The sequence below is a fragment of the Trachemys scripta genome, chromosome 2 (assembly GCF_013100865.1).
Source record: "Trachemys scripta elegans isolate TJP31775 chromosome 2, CAS_Tse_1.0, whole genome shotgun sequence".
Taxonomy (NCBI): domain Eukaryota; kingdom Metazoa; phylum Chordata; order Testudines; family Emydidae; genus Trachemys; species Trachemys scripta.
In genome coordinates this window covers 179,621,716-179,637,226 of record NC_048299.1, presented here as the reverse complement: position 1 = coordinate 179,637,226, position 15,511 = coordinate 179,621,716, and the positions used below count along the sequence as shown (strand labels likewise).

Here is a 15,511-nt window from a genome sequence, read left to right as displayed (position 1 = left end):
CTTCTTCGGATGTCTTTGTGGACCATGCTGATGCACATTCCTATGTTACTGCATTTTGTTAGTCCTGTTTCAAAGAGGACTAGATCAGTGCACGTTAATGAACTGTTAGTGTGTGTCAGCAGGGTCCACCCAGTTGATCTGCAGCAGGCTACTGCGGGGAAGGTAAACAACCCAGTTTGTGGCAAACTAAGGCCTTGTCTACACTGGCAAGTTTCTGTGCAAGAAAGCCGCTTTCTGTGTTGTAACTCCTGAGGTGTACACACTGCCAAGCCACTTAGTGCACAGAAACGGCACAGTTGCAGCCAGGGTCGGCTCTGGCTTTTTTGCCGCCCCAAGTAAAAAAAAAAAAAAAAAATCTGGGGGGGCAAAACAGCAAAAAAAAAAAAAACCCAAAAAACCCTGGGGGCGCAGCGGGGGGGGCAAAACGGGGGGCGGGGGGGAGCGGGGGGAGAGAGAGAAGGGGAGCGGCCAGGGCTTCAGCGGGGCGCTCGCCACGCAGCCCCGACCACTGCGCCGCCTGCCGGGAGGGCTCCAGGCTGCTCCAGTCAGCGGGGAGGGAAGGATGTTGGCTGCCCTGCCGGGCTTGCTACAGACGTGGCACCAGCTGGGGCAGACAAAGCGCGCAGCCCGCTCCCAGCAGGGCGCTCCCCTCCTCCGCGCCGCCACCCTCTACAGGGTGGTCAGATCGGCAAACAAAAAAACAAAAACAAAAACAAAAAACAAACAAACAAAAAAGCAGCCGTGCCACCCTAGGATTGGGCAGAATGCCGCCCCGTAGAATCTGCCGCCCCAAGCACGAGCTTGCTCGGCTGGTGCCTGGAGCCGTCCCTGGTTGCAGCACTGTAAAAAAAACCACCCCGATGAGAGGCGTACAGCTTTCTGCACTGGGGCTACAGCACCGTGGTGCCAGAGTAGACCTCCTGGTCGATTACAGCGCTGCGACTGGCCGCTGGGAGGTGTCCCACAATGCCTGTTCTCGCCTCTCTGGTCATCGGTTTCAACTCTACTGCCCTGCCCTCAGGTGACCAACTGTGAGCCCCACCCCTTAAATTCCTTGGGAATTTTGAAAGTCCCCTTCCTGTTTGCTTGGTGAGGTGTGCAGTAGTCTCAGCGCATCTTTCCAGGTGACCATGCCTGCTCCACACACCAGGTGATCCCCCGCTTGGAGCAATGCCGAGCTGCTGGACCTCATCAGCATTTGGGGAGAGGAGGCTGTGCAGTCCCAGCTGCGCTCCAGCCATAGGAATTATGATACCTATGGACAGATTTCATGATGCATGACAGAAAGGGACCATAACTGGGACACACTGCAGTGCAGGGTCAAAGTGAAGGAGCTGCGGAATGTCTTCCACAAGGTGTGGGAGGCAAATCACCGCTCCAGTGGCAGCTGACAGTGTGAACACACAAAAGTGGTTTCCCTTCAGCGCTCTCTGAACAGCGCTGTAACTGCCAGCACTGTAACTCTGCCAGTGTAGACATACCCTAAGGGTTTGTATAGACAAGGGACTCTTATTCTGGAATAAGAACATGTGTTATGTTCACAAGATACCAACAGAGAAGTTAGATAAAAACATACAGTACTCTTGCTGGAAGGTTGCAACATAACACTACTTTTATTCTTAGAAACCAGAACAGTCACACACAGTAGCCAAAAAGAGAAGGAGAAAAAGCAAGCTAGCCCCTAAGGCAATGAGGCACAACTCACCCCACTTTGCTCTATGCTGGCTCTTTCCAGGCTGACTCTGATCTCAGACTTTCCTACAGACCCCCTAACCAGCAAAGAGGACACTTACCTAGTTTTAATAGGTCTTTCTCTCCAATTGATGTGCAGTTTAGCCTGCTTGCATGAAATAAATGGCTTATTACTGATGGACTCAGTTCTCTCTTCTGCTGCAAGAAAAGGAAAGATCCCTCCAAAGATGTTCTCCACCCACCCCTGGAGATTAGGATTGTCAGTTGGAAAACAGACTCATAAACTAGTGAAAAACACAGTTAATTGGAAAGATTTATAGGCTTGTTAGTAGGAATGTTTTTTAATTTGAAATGTCAATGTATTCCCTGAAGGGCAACATTACTTCTGCTGAAGCCATAATTGGAGTGAACTAACTTTTAGTGATAGGAGGAATAAAAACAATCTTCACTCTTGACAAAGAAGAGAGCCAGTTAAACTTCATAGGCCATACAAATGTCACATCCATCACTCATTTTTAGGACTCTCTCTAGAGACTACAAAAGAGATTGAAAGATGACCAGGGTAGACGTGAGAAGAGAGGGTTTTTAATGTCTAATTCTGGCTCTAAGTAAAATACTTAATCTGGACCATTTCACAAATTTAATTTTCCTTTATGGTTAGAAAGTGAAGCTAGCTAGTGTTTGGGGGTTATTTGCTGTGTGCTGAGCTTGTGTTTGTCAGTCTTTTTGTTTGGTTGGTTGGTTGAAGGACTGTGTGCTGTGGCTGGCAGTTGGAAGCTGTGAGCTTCAAAGGAGCCTCTGGTAATTGGCTGAGCCTTAATTAGTGGGCGGGGCATTCACACAGGCCGGGACTTTATAAAGCAGCGCACAAATGACCAGGGAGCTTTTGCGAACAGAGGCTGCTAACAGGGATTTTGCAGGGGAGTGGGAAGGGAGCGGGGGTCCCTTGCTGGTTCTATCTGTTTCCCTTTATTCCCCTTAAAACCCAAAAACCAAACTACATTCAAAACTTCTTGCTGAAACAACCCTTTCATTAACTAGGAGACAATGCAGGCAGAAGCCCAGCTGCAGAGTGGGGGCTATTCAGTGTATTGCGCTGAGTGCAGCATGTATGATTACCTGCCCCGTGGGCGGGTGGCGTATGTGTGCATTCGGTGCAAGGAGCTCCTGGCCCTCAGAGACCATATACGGACTTTGGAGGCCAGGGTAGCGGAACTGGAGGAGCTAAGGGAGGCAGAGAGGTATGTTGATGAGGCTTTTCAGGACACTGTAGAATTGTCCCACCTCCGGTCAGACAGCCCCTGCACTGTTGAGGAGGATGAAAGGCCCAGGGAAGCAGAGCAGTCAATGGGAGCAGAGGGAAACCTTCCCATAGTTGGGACCCTCCTTCCAGATGGTGCTGGGGTTGCCTCTCACACTGAGGTTACATCTCCGGGGGAGGGAACTCCAGTCACTAGGAAAAGGCAGGTGTTAGTAATGGGAGATTCGATCATTAGAAACGTAGATAGCTGGGTTTGTGATGACCAGGAGAACCGTATGGTGACTTGCCTGCCTGGTGCGAAGGTTGCGGATCTCTCGAGGCATCTGGATAGACTTATGTGTAGTGCTGGGGAGGAGCCGCTGGTCGTGGTACATGTAGGTACCAATGACATAGGGAAGGGTAGGAGAGATGTCCTGGAGGCCAAATTTAGGCTGCTAGAGAAGAGACTGAAATCCAAGACCTCTATGGTGGCATTCTCAGAAATGCTCCCAGTTCCACACGCAGGGCCAGGTAGGCAGGCAGAGCTTCAGAGTCTCAATGCGTGGATGAGACGATGGTGTAGAGCAGAGGGGTTTACATTCATTAGGAACTGGGGAAACTTTTGGGATGGGGGGAGCCTATACAGGAGAGATGGGCTCCACCTAAACCAAAGTGGAACCAGACTGCTGGCACTAAACATTAAAAAGGTTGTAGAGCAGTTTTTAAACTAGGAGATGGGGGAAAGCCGACTGCTGCAGAGGAGCATGTGGATCAGACAGAGACTTCTCTTAGGGGAAAGTCTAATGATAGAGAATCTCCAGGTTATAGTCAGATGGAGGAGGATAATGTAAGGGCCAGATCAGATGATAAACATTCACATAAAAAAGAATCTGACAATCAGAAAAGGGCAGACAAATAAACAGTGACAAGTTTTTAAAGTGCTTGTACACAAATGCTAGAAGTCTAAATAATAAGATGGGTGAACTAGAGTGCCTTGTGATAAAGGAGGATATTGATATAATAGGCATCACAGAAACCTGGTGGACTGAGAGCAATCAATGGGACACAATCATTCCGGGGTACAAAATATATCGGAAGGACAGAACAGGTCATGCGGGGGGGAGTGGCACTATATGTGAAAGAAAATGTAGAATCAAATGAAGTAAAAATTTTAAGTGAATACACATGTTCCATAGAATCTCTATGGATAGAAATTCCATGCTCTAATAAGAATATAACATTAGGGATCTATTATAGACCACCTGACCAGGACAGTGATAGTGACGATGAAATGCTAAGGGAAATTAGAGAGGCTATCAAAATTAAGAACACAATAATAGTGGGGGATTTCAGTTATTCCGATATTGACTGGGAACATTTCACTTCAGGACGAAATGCAGAGATAAAATTTCTCGATACTTTAAATGACTGCTTCATGGAGCAGCTGGTACGGGAACCCACAAGGGGAGAGGCAACTCTAGATTTAGTCCTGAGTGGAGTGCAGGAGCTGGTCTAAGAGGTAATTATAAGAGAACCACTTGGAAATAGTGACCATAATACAATAGCATTCAACATCCCTGTGGTGGGAAGAACATCTCAACAGCCCAACACTGTGGCATTTAATTTCAAAAGGGGGAACTATGCAAAAATGAGGGGTTAGTTAAACAGACATTAAAAACTACAGTGACTAAAGTGAAATCCCTGCAAGCTGCAAGGGCGCTTTTTAAAGACACCATAATAGAGGCCCAACTTCAATGTATACCCCAAATTAAGAAACACAGTAAAAGAAATAAAAAAGAGCCACCGTGGCTTAACAACCATGTAAAAGAAGCAGACTTCCTTTAAAAAGTTTAAGTCAAATCCTAGTGAGGCAAATAGAAAGGAGCATAAACACTGCCAAATTAAGTGCAAGAATGTAATATAAGAAAAGCCAAAGAGGAGTTTGAAGAACGGCTAGCCAAAAACTCCAAAGGTAATAACAAAATGTTTAAGTACATCAGAAGCAGGAAACAACCAGTGGGCCCCTTGATTATCGAGATACAAAAGGAGCGCTTAAAGATGATAAAGTCATTGCGGAGAAACTAAATGGATTCTTGGCTTCAGTAGTCACGGCTGAGGATGTTAGGGAGATTCCAAACCTGAGCCGGCTTTTGTAGGTGACAAATCTGAGGAACTGTCGCAGATTGAAGTGTCACTAGAGGAGGTTTTGGAATTAATTGATAAACTTAACATTAACAAGTCACCGAGACCAGATGGCATTCACCCAAGAGTTCTGAAAGAACTCAAATGTGAAGTTGCAGAACTATTAACTAAGGTTTGTAACCTGTCCTTTAAATTGGTTTCTGTACCCAGTGACTGGAAGTTAGCTAATATAATGCCAATATTTAAAAAGGGCTCTAGAGGTGATCCCGGCAATTACAGACCAGTAAGTCTAACGTCAGTACCGTGCAAATTAGTTGAAACAATAGTTAAGAATAAAATTGTCCGACACATAGAAAACCATAAACTGTTGAGCAATAGTCAACATGGTTTCTGTAAAGGGAAATTGTGTTTTACTAATCTATTAGAATTCTTTGAAGGGGTCAACAAACATGGACAAGGGGGATCCAGTGGACATAGTGTACATAGATTTCCAGAAAACCTTTGACAAGGTCCCTCACCAAAGGCTCTTATGTAAATTAAGCTGCCATGGGATAAAAGGGAAAGTCCTTTCATGGATTGAGAACTGCTTAAAAGATTGGGAACAAAGGGTAGGAATTAATGGTAAATTTTCAGAATGGAGCGGGGTAACTAGCGGTGTTCCCCAGGGGTCAGTCCTATTCAACTTATCATAAATGATCTGGAGAAAGGGATAAACAGTGAGGTGGCAAAGTTTGCAGATGATACTAAACTGTTCAAGATAGTTAAGATCAAAGCAGACTGTGATGAACTTCAAAAAGATCTCACAAAACTAAGTGATTGGGCAACAAAATGGCAAATGAAATTTAATATGGATAAATGTAAAGTAATGCACATTGGAAAAAATAACCCCAACTATACATACAATATGATGGGGGCTAATTTAGCTACAACAAGTCAGGAAAAAGATCTTGGAGTCATCGTGGATAGTTCTCTGAAGATGTCCATGCAGTGTGCAGAGGCAGTCAAAAAAGCAAACAGGATGTTAGGAATCATTAAAAAGGGGATAGAGAATAGGACTGAGAATATGTTATTGCCCTTATATAAATTGATGGTATGCCCACATTTCGAATACTGCATACAGATGTGCTCTCCTCATCTCAAAAAAGATATACTGGCACTAGAAAAGGTTCAGAAAAGGTAAAATGATTAGGGGTTTGGAATGGGTCCCATATGAGGAGAGATTAAAGAGGCTAGGACTCTTCAGCTTGGAAAAGAGGAGAGTAAGGGGGGATATGATAGAGGTATATAAAATCATGAGTGATGAGGAGAAAGTGGATAAAGAAAAGTTATTTGTTTATTCCCATGATACACGAACTAGGGGTCACCAAATGAAATTAATAGGCAGCAGGTTTAAAACAAATAAAAGGAAGTTCTTCTTCACGCAGCGCACAGTCAACTTGTGGAACTCCTTACCTGAGGAGGTTGTGAAGGCTAGGGCTATAACAGCGTTTAGAAGAGAACTGGATAAATTCATGGTGATTAAGTCCATTAATGGCTATTAGCCAGGATGGGTAAGGAATGGTGTCCCTAGTCTCTGTTTGTCAGAGGGTGGAGATGGACGGCAGGAGAGAGATCACTTGATCATTGCCTATTAGGTCCACTCCCTCTGGGACACCTGGGATTGGCCACTGTCGGTAGATAGGATACTGGGCTAGATGAACCTTTGGTCTGATCCGGTACGGCTGTTCTTATGTAGCAAACTACTATGGTGTGGCCTGAGTTTGCGTGAATCATTTTGTGGTGGAATGTTACCGCAACATAGAAGGTGAGCAACCTTTATTACTTGTGGGCTAGGTATAACAGAAATATCATACCAGCCATGGAATTAAATTTGTGCTTCAAAGATGATTAACTAGTATGTGTTAAGTAGGCTTGGTCTCTATATTTTGGAACAACACAAGAGAAAGAATGTCTGTAAATGGGTTGGAAACGGAGCATGGAATGAAGATAGTCTACAGTCTTCATGTTTGCTTGATATGCAATAGTCCCGTAGTTTAGTATTTATTTTTCTTTAATTTGTTTTATCCCTTAATTTCTAAACATCATCCTGAGCCTTGTTTCAGGTTGGGTTATTAAGAAGGTGTAACATTTTCCATACACACAGGATCACTACATAATTTCAGAATAAATAGCACGTAATGTAGATTAAGGGGTGCAATAAAATATGATCAGACAGAATGGCCCTTAGAAAGCTATTGCTGCCTCAGCAAGTTGGAGCAGCCCTTTAGAGTTGCTAGTATTCGGAAGGGATAGTAGGTGGAGGAGAAATGGAAGGATGGCAGAAAATCACTTGGAACTGAAAAGTCTGAAGTCCTCTAGGGCTATCTGAACGTGCCTTGTCTTAATTTATGCCGGATGGGGGTGTGATGTGATGAACAAACTTTAAGTAGTAAAGCCCAGATCCATAAAGGTACTTAGGTGTTTAAGGCTTTGTCTAAACTGACAATTGAGAGACAAAACTTTTGTTGTTCAGAGATGTTAACGCCCTCTCCCCTCCCGCCCTCCAAAAGATAAAAGTTTTGTCGAGGACAAGTGCTGGTGTGAACACGCTTTGTCAGCAGGAGGGCTCCCCTGCCAACAATGCTAACTGCTTGTTGAGGGGAGGAAGTTCCTTGTCGGCAGGAGAGCTCTCTCCTGCCGACAAACAGCGGCTACACTGGGTGCCTTTCTAGTGGCCTGGCTGTAGCGGCACAGCCGTGTTGCTGAAAGTTGTGTAGTCTAGACATAGCCTAAGTCCCGTTCTAGGCACCACTCCAATCCACAACTCCGGCTCAGCTACCACCTAACCTCATAAGTGCCAAAACTCACTTAACACCTATGTTTTGGTTGTAAAAGTTCCCTAAGTAGCTAAGTTTCTGCCTCTGGGCATGCACACTGCTGCTTCATTTTAGGCATCTGGATGCCTGTCTCCTGCTGATGCTCCAGAACGATCCACAAAGCAGGGGAAGACAGACAATCCTCTGCCTTGGACCCCTATTCAAATCCTACCTCTTAAGAGCTAAGGGATATTATAACCACTGAGCTTTGGCATATTCTGATGTGGGGCTCCTTCAGTCTCTCCCACTGAAGCTGTTCCATTTTGGATAAATATTTAAATAGTCATTGGAGCAGGAGGACTGTACACTGGGTCTCCCACGTCCCAGGTGGATGCTCTGAACATCAGGCTACAGAGTCATTTCTCTGTCTCTCTTCTCCCCCTCCCCGCACGTGACTCTCTCTAAGTATTTATACACAGTGGCTCAAACCCCAGAGAATAAGGGAGTGCCTAGCTCTAGGGTTGCCAACTTTCTAATTGTACAAAACCGACCACCCTTTTCCCTGCACCTTCCCTGAGGCCCTGCCCTGCACCTTCTCCGAGGCTCCACCCCTGCTCACTCCATCCCCGCTCCCTCCGTTGCTCGCTCTTCCCCACCCTCACTCACTAGCTCATTTTCACTGGGCTGGGGCAGGGGTTTGGGATGTAGGAGGGGGTGAGGGTGTCAGCTGGGGTGGGGCTGGGGATGAGGGGTTTGGGGTGTAGGAGGGGGTTCCAGGCTGGGTGGTGGGGTCGAGGGCTTTGGTGCAGGAGTAAACTCCGGGTTAAGGGGTTCAGTGTGTGGGAGGGGACTCTGGGCTGAGGCAGGGGGTTGGGCTATGGGATGGGGTATGGGCTCTGGGGTGGGGCTAGAAATGAGGTTCAGGGTGTGGGAGGGGATCCAGTCTGGGCCAGGGGATTGGAATGTTAAGTGTCATAACACCCAAGTCCTTTTGTGGACTTGGGCCTAAGTTCAGAGAAGCGCTCAGAAGTTCAGGTCCTCTTCAAACTGAGCTGGAAAACTGAGGAGAGTTCAGGTACTTCGTGCTTCGATTCAGTGTATTTCCAGTAATTCCCATGATTCTTCGGTGTTTACATTTCCAGTCTGACTAGGATTTGCAAATAGAAGAGACAAAAAACTCCCTCCCTGCTAAACGAAATTACCCCTCCCCCTAACATGGGGGTATGTCTACACTGCAGCATGTGTAGACGTATCTGTGCTAGCTTTGATCTAGCTAACTTGAATAACAGTCACAGTGAAGCCACAGCAGCACAGGCTAGCCGCTCAAGGACCCACCTAGGGTCACAGGTAAAGCCTGGTTTCCCCTGGCTTCACTGCTATTTTTATTCAAGCTAGCTAGATCAAAACTAGCTCAGGTATGTCTGCATGTGCTGCAGTCACACCTCTGATTGCAGTATAGACATACCCTAGGATGGAAAAAAGTTCACTGAACTTTGTTTCACTGTATTTAAACTCCCATCCCTGATTTGTACGCACAAGTGAGCATAGTCCCATGTGTTGACATGAGAAAGAGAACCCAGGATATATTTTCACTTTTAATGAGACTTTGAGTTTGAAAAAATCATTGTTTCTTATAAACTGCTTGGAATTCCCTTCCATCTCGCTGACCCTCCCCAGCAAATGTTGATAATTACTAGCTTAAGTTTGGTGCCTCTACTTAATACTTATTAAGCAATAAGACATGGCAAGCAGTGTATTTAAGGTCAGTGCACCCTGTATGTGTCAGGGGGCAATGTAGTCTTCAGCCAAGTTCAACAAGCCAAGCAGTGAGTTTTTAGGAGCATCCTGCAGCTACACTTGAGTGAAATTTTTTTTGCATGATATAAGATTATATGGGAATATGGTCTGGTGACTGTTTAGCATCAACAACTCCAGTGTGGAAATATCTACTAAGGCCCTCAGTCTGTAAACGCATTCCTCAGACTTGCTCCTTTATGCAGAGATAAAGGAAGAAGGAGGCAGGCGTCAGGACCCTAACTGGGCCCTGGGTGATCACTACTTCCCACCACCCAACACAGATGTAATGAGGTTGAGTAGTGCCCATATAAGAAAAATTAAAACTACTGATTATTCCTCAAAAAAGGTTTTTAATGACTTTTGACTATAAAGGCAACACAGACAAAATAAGAAAAGCAAGCATAAAGAACAACACTGAATAAGGATGAATATAAATGGCAAGTTATACTGAAGACAAGCACAAGTACATGTAAAGTTGTTATTCATCAGCTACTTACTACTATTCTTAACACTATAGTATCTATACAACTTGAGATCAATTCAGCTTGAGCAACCAGACTTCTTTACTCCATTAACTTACCCTGAATTCGTCCGAAAATACTTTATCCTTCAGTTGGCCATTTTCTGCACTGGCCAGGTACAGACAGTCGACAAGTGCACGTCCCTTCGGTTCAGGGGATGTGGGTCAGGTTTCCCTTATGACCGAAACACACACACACTCCCATGCCTTTGTACTTTTTATCTGATCTGTCGGCCGTGTCTTAAAACAGGCCAATCAATTAGGGTCAGCCAAATTTTTAATGTGGTTAGCGTTGTCGCTTTGGCTGTATAATTTATGCTTACTTATCTCCTTGCATCGCTTTGACTGTATAATTTATGCTTACTTATTTCCTTGTAGCCAATTGTTTTAAATGTGGGTTAGACAAGCTGTGCCTGGGGGCACAACTTATCTCCTTTTATAGGAGATAGAACGTGTTATCTGGTTGCAGCGCGTTTTGACCCAAGTCTTAGCTTACTTCTGCAAAGCTTGCCCTCTTCACCTCTGCAAAGCGTGCCCTTTTTACCTCTGCAAAGCAGAAGTTTGAGGCCTAACATTGACAATACCTTTGTTCATTTCAAGCTTGACAATACTTTTGTTCACAGATTAATCACACTTTACTCTGCTGTATTTTCAGAATAGCTTCAGATTGATGCAGTTCTTCTTGATTTACACCAATGTAACTGAGACTAGAATTTGGCGCCAGATATGTAACAGAAATTCTTTGAAGTAATGTGGAGAAAGAGGTGGAGGGAGGTTGCTGTTTGAATATAATAATGTGAAAAGGGCAAAATGATTTTACACTTCATGGAGATTTTCTTCATGTAAAAAATTGCTTTGTTCTGAGTACATAAAAGGGCTATTACAAAAGAGTGGCATTTTGTAAAGATATGTGAGCCCTGTCTAGATTATTTTGTACCTGATTTTACTGAACAGCTTTAATGTGCCCTTTAAAAATTGCCAGGAGAGTTTATGATTCCACCTGCATAACACTTTTGACAAACTCGTGTTCCTGAAAGCATAATAATACATAACATCTAGGGTTTAATTTACAAGTACTGCCACATCTGGTATAAAATGCTTTCTGAAGCAATAAATCAAATCTTCCATAGCAAATTGCCACTCATCCCGTGATCCCTCCTCCATAATTTATAGTTTGAGAGCAAAATGGGTGGTACATTTTAAATCAAATATGTTTTTTAATTAAAATCTCTCCGAAATCTGGAGAACATTCACAGACTTACTTGTGACTCGGAACAAGATTTATTGCTTAAAAATCCTAGAAGCCAGTTTATAGGTCCAAGGTCATTCTTGATGGTTGGGATAGGTGTGTTTCTAACTCAGGCTAGAAAAATCGCTGCAAAGTGATCCTGACAGTCCAAGTATGTATACCAATAAACACCTTACATAAGAAATGTCAGGGGGAAGAAGAGGAAGGGATAGCTCAGTAGTTGGCCTCAATGACCTTTCAGGATCCCTTCCAGTTCTATGAAATAGGTATATCTCCATTTATTAAAGAGTTAGGATTCTATACCTTGTCAACCCATTGAATGCAGGGAATCATAAGCCTATGTGAAGATGAAACAACACTTTAAAAGGGGGAGGGATAGCTCAGTGGTTTGAGCATTGGCCTGCTAAATACAGGGTTGTGAGTTCAATTCTTGAGGGGGCCACTTAAGGATTTGGGGCAAAAATCAGTACTTGGTCCTGCTAGTGAAGGCAGGGGGCTGGACTCAATGACCTTTCAAGGTCCCCTCCAGTTCTATGAGATAGGTATACTCCATATATTAATGTAGATTAGTTTAAAACCTAACAATCCCAGCCAGCTCCCACTTCTGCACTAAGAGTCACAGTAGCCATTAACTAAGTTGCATTGCCTCTGACACAGAGTTTTTTCATGTCAGACAATTTTGTTAAGCTTCTTACAGTGTGTCCTAAGTAGTGTCTATTAGCATCATCCTGTCAGTTTCCCTGGCAACCGAGCAAGTCAATTCAGGCACAGTTTAAAAACTGTGGAAAAGCAGCTGCATCTACAGTGACAGACAAAATTACAAAGAGCAGGCAGGCTATATCCACTTCTCTTTGGAAGACCTATATTTTCTTCTATGGCCCATTCTATTTTAATTTAATTCTAAGCTCTTTAAAACAAGGCATATTATTAAGCATAAACCTGTCATATGCTTGTTCCTTGACATTGTCCCTGAAGATGGGGGCCCAAGCTCAAAATCCCAGATCCAGCCTCTCCCAAACTGTGGGGAAGTTTGGATTTATACTTCACAGTATGAATCCATTTCTAGTTTCTTCTCTAAGTTTAGTGGATTTACTTGTACTCTTTCAAATTAATAATTAGAAAGCAGAAGGCAGCAGTAAGGTCACATCTTGGCTGTTGTTGCTAGAGAAAAGTGGTGGGCCGAGATGCACGTACATGCTTGCTGTGTTTTCTGGAGATAATTGGCTGTATCCATTGGGCTCTGCCTGTGCAAGGGGACAGAATCCAATCCAAGTGTCCCCAGTAGCAAAAACTCTGCCTGAAGAGGAGGCTACACAGATACTATTTACAACCATCAGCCAATTAGTGGCCCACAGTTAATCTGTGTAGCTCCAAAAGTGGGAGAGGCTGGGCTGGCTGGGAGATGCATTAATTTTTGTCTCTCTCTTATGGAGCTCCAGTCAAAATTTAAAGCTGATTTCTCAGGTGGAATGTCTTCAGGAGATGTTGAGGTAATTGGTGTCTGCTTTATCCTGGGAATGAATGCTGCCTTCAGTCCTGCCAGTTTCTGTTCCTTTTACCCCAGATATGAAGTGGTGCGACTGGCACCTTTTTTATATCTCTGGGGGTTAATCTGCATTTTAGTAAGTGATGTCTGGAACACAGGTAGACACATTTCATTTCCACAGCTTATATAGTGTTTTTATATCATTCCCTCTGATAAGTTTGGTCTGTTATTTTGACCCAATAGCCAAAGACCATCACTCTCCTTCTACAAAATAATAGGAAGAAATCAATACCTTTTAGTCTATGAGAAGTTAACTTTTTAACCATTCAGGATAAGCTGTAAACACTTTTTTTTAACTTTATAGCTCTTCTCTGGATGCTAGTGAGTGGTACGGTATCAATGGCCTTGAAAAATGAAGGCCTTTCTGTATCCCTGGACTAGATGCAGCCAGTAATTCAAGCTTCTCTTTGCTATGTGGAAATCTCCCCTGTAAGAGTGAAAATCTTTGGTCTAGCTTTCTGCTAAGGTGCCTAATGGTTCCAATTCATGCTAGTTGTAATGGTAGCTATTATTAGGTGTATAGCTTATCCACTAGCAGTTTGATTAACTTCATGGAGGCCACTCAACAGCCACCCAATAGTCACAGGCACTTAAGAGATGATGTGCCAGCCTGTGTGTGTTTGTCATTATTTACTTGAAATCTTTCTTTCTGAAAGTTTTCAGAGTAGCAGCCGTGTTAGTCTGTATCCGCAAAAAAGAAGAACAGGAGTACTTGTGGCACCTTAGAGACTAACAAATTTATTAGAGCATAAGCTTTCGTGGACTACAGCCCACTTCTTCGGATGCATATAATTTAAGAAGTGGGCTGTAGCCCACGAAAGCTTATGCTCTAATAAATTTGTTAGTCTCTAAGGTGCCACAAGTACTCCTGTTCTTCTTTTTTCTGAAAGTTGTTTGTTTTTCAACTATTTAGCTGGAGTTTCAGATCTAGTCATCATTTCCATCCCTCCCTCTAAATGAAGGCAGATGTATACCTAAAGACTTCATACACTTCAATATACCCTTTTCTTTATCCTAGCAGTTCATAATTATCAGAAGCTGGAAATGGGCGATGGGACGGATCACTTGATGACTATCTGTTCTGTTCATTCCCTCTGAAGCACCTGGCATTGGCCACTGTTGGAAGACAGGATACTGGGCTAGATGGATCATTGATCTGACCCAGTATGGATGCTCTGATCTGTTTCAGAAAAATGTGAATGTAGGGAAGTTCTGTACTGTGTTCTTTTGTTGTTGTTGTTCTTCCATGGTTTCCAGGTTGTAATAATTTTAAGGAGTAACATGAACAAACCCAAGACTTCTGTGCTTTTTATCTGATTTACTGACTTCAGCCTTGGCTCCCATTTATTTCTGCTTGCCATGATGAAAATCATCTGAACACCATTTATGGGTATCATCGCATTTATGAATTAATTTAATATTGCTGCAAACATGCTGTCCTCTTACTGTCCTCTTTTGTGTTTATAATTAATTGGTTTCAGGTTTTTTTCCCTCAAGGGTCACTTATCTTGTCTTTTCTGTGCTTGTTTTCTCAAAGACTTTCTCCAGTCACATCTCAACATTCTTATGATCTATCAAGTTTCCCTGAGCATATTTCTATGGTATGTGTTGCTTTTGTTCTTATTCACGTTTTTTCATCAATCAATGAACCTCGTGTACAGTAATATTCTAACAATGAGCTGGAAATAGATTTGCTATAATTGGCTGAGCAGAGAAATGTAACATTTAACTCACTTACATTTTGCCAAATTAGTTATTTCTTGCCACAGAGGGCAGGACAAGAGGCAATGTGTTCAGCATACTACAGCACAGAAGATTTAGATTAAATCTCAGGATAAACATTATAACTATAAGAACAGAAGGACAATGGAACAGACTGCCTGGGGAGGTGGTAGAAGCTCCTTCACTGGAAGTTTTCAAAAGGAGGCTGGATAGCCATCTGTCCTGGATGCCTTAGACACCTCAAATCCTGCATCTTAGCAGTGGGTTAGACTAGATGACTCTTGCAGTCCCTTCTAATCTCATGATTCTTTGATTTTACTGGATTGTATATTGCCCTGTAATAGAAGCCAAAGGGGGACTAGAGAAAGGAGAATGGAAATCAGCAGGGGCTTGAAAAAAGCAGGGAATGCACTTGTACCAGAATCCAAATAATGGAAATAGAATATCTTATTTGGTTTTTGTCAAGAATTTCAGAATCAGGTCTTACAAGCTGCTGATTTCAACGTCCATTGGAGTCAAGTAGAACAAATGAAAATGCAACTGGTGATGATTGAAATTGTATTATCTTCAACTACAGTCTGCAGCCATGTGTGTTACCTGAGAGAGAGAAACTCTCCCGTCCATTGCTTTCTCTCTCCCCAGGACAGGGGAACCCTACGGTAATGCTAAGGGAATACTTTAAGATGACCAGGAAAGTCATTGTGACTCATTCATGGGGGGGGGGAGAAAGGGGGTAATGCAATTTCTACACATACAGCAAACTGTCCCAACAAAGAAATTAAGTATATATAATGGATGTTTGTCATGT

At 43.5% G+C, this 15,511-nt stretch overlaps 1 protein-coding gene across 1 annotated transcript in view; it reads right to left on the bottom strand.

Moving 5' to 3' along the window:
• Positions 1-1,889, bottom strand: part of NRSN1 (neurensin 1) — a 61,458-nt gene extending 59,569 nt beyond the window's left edge. Inside the window, exon 1 of the mRNA XM_034762414.1 lies at positions 1,794-1,889. The gene's annotated coding sequence lies outside the window, so the exon portion shown is untranslated. The remainder of the gene's footprint in view (positions 1-1,793) is intronic.
• Between the last annotated feature and the right edge of the window lie 13,622 nt (positions 1,890-15,511).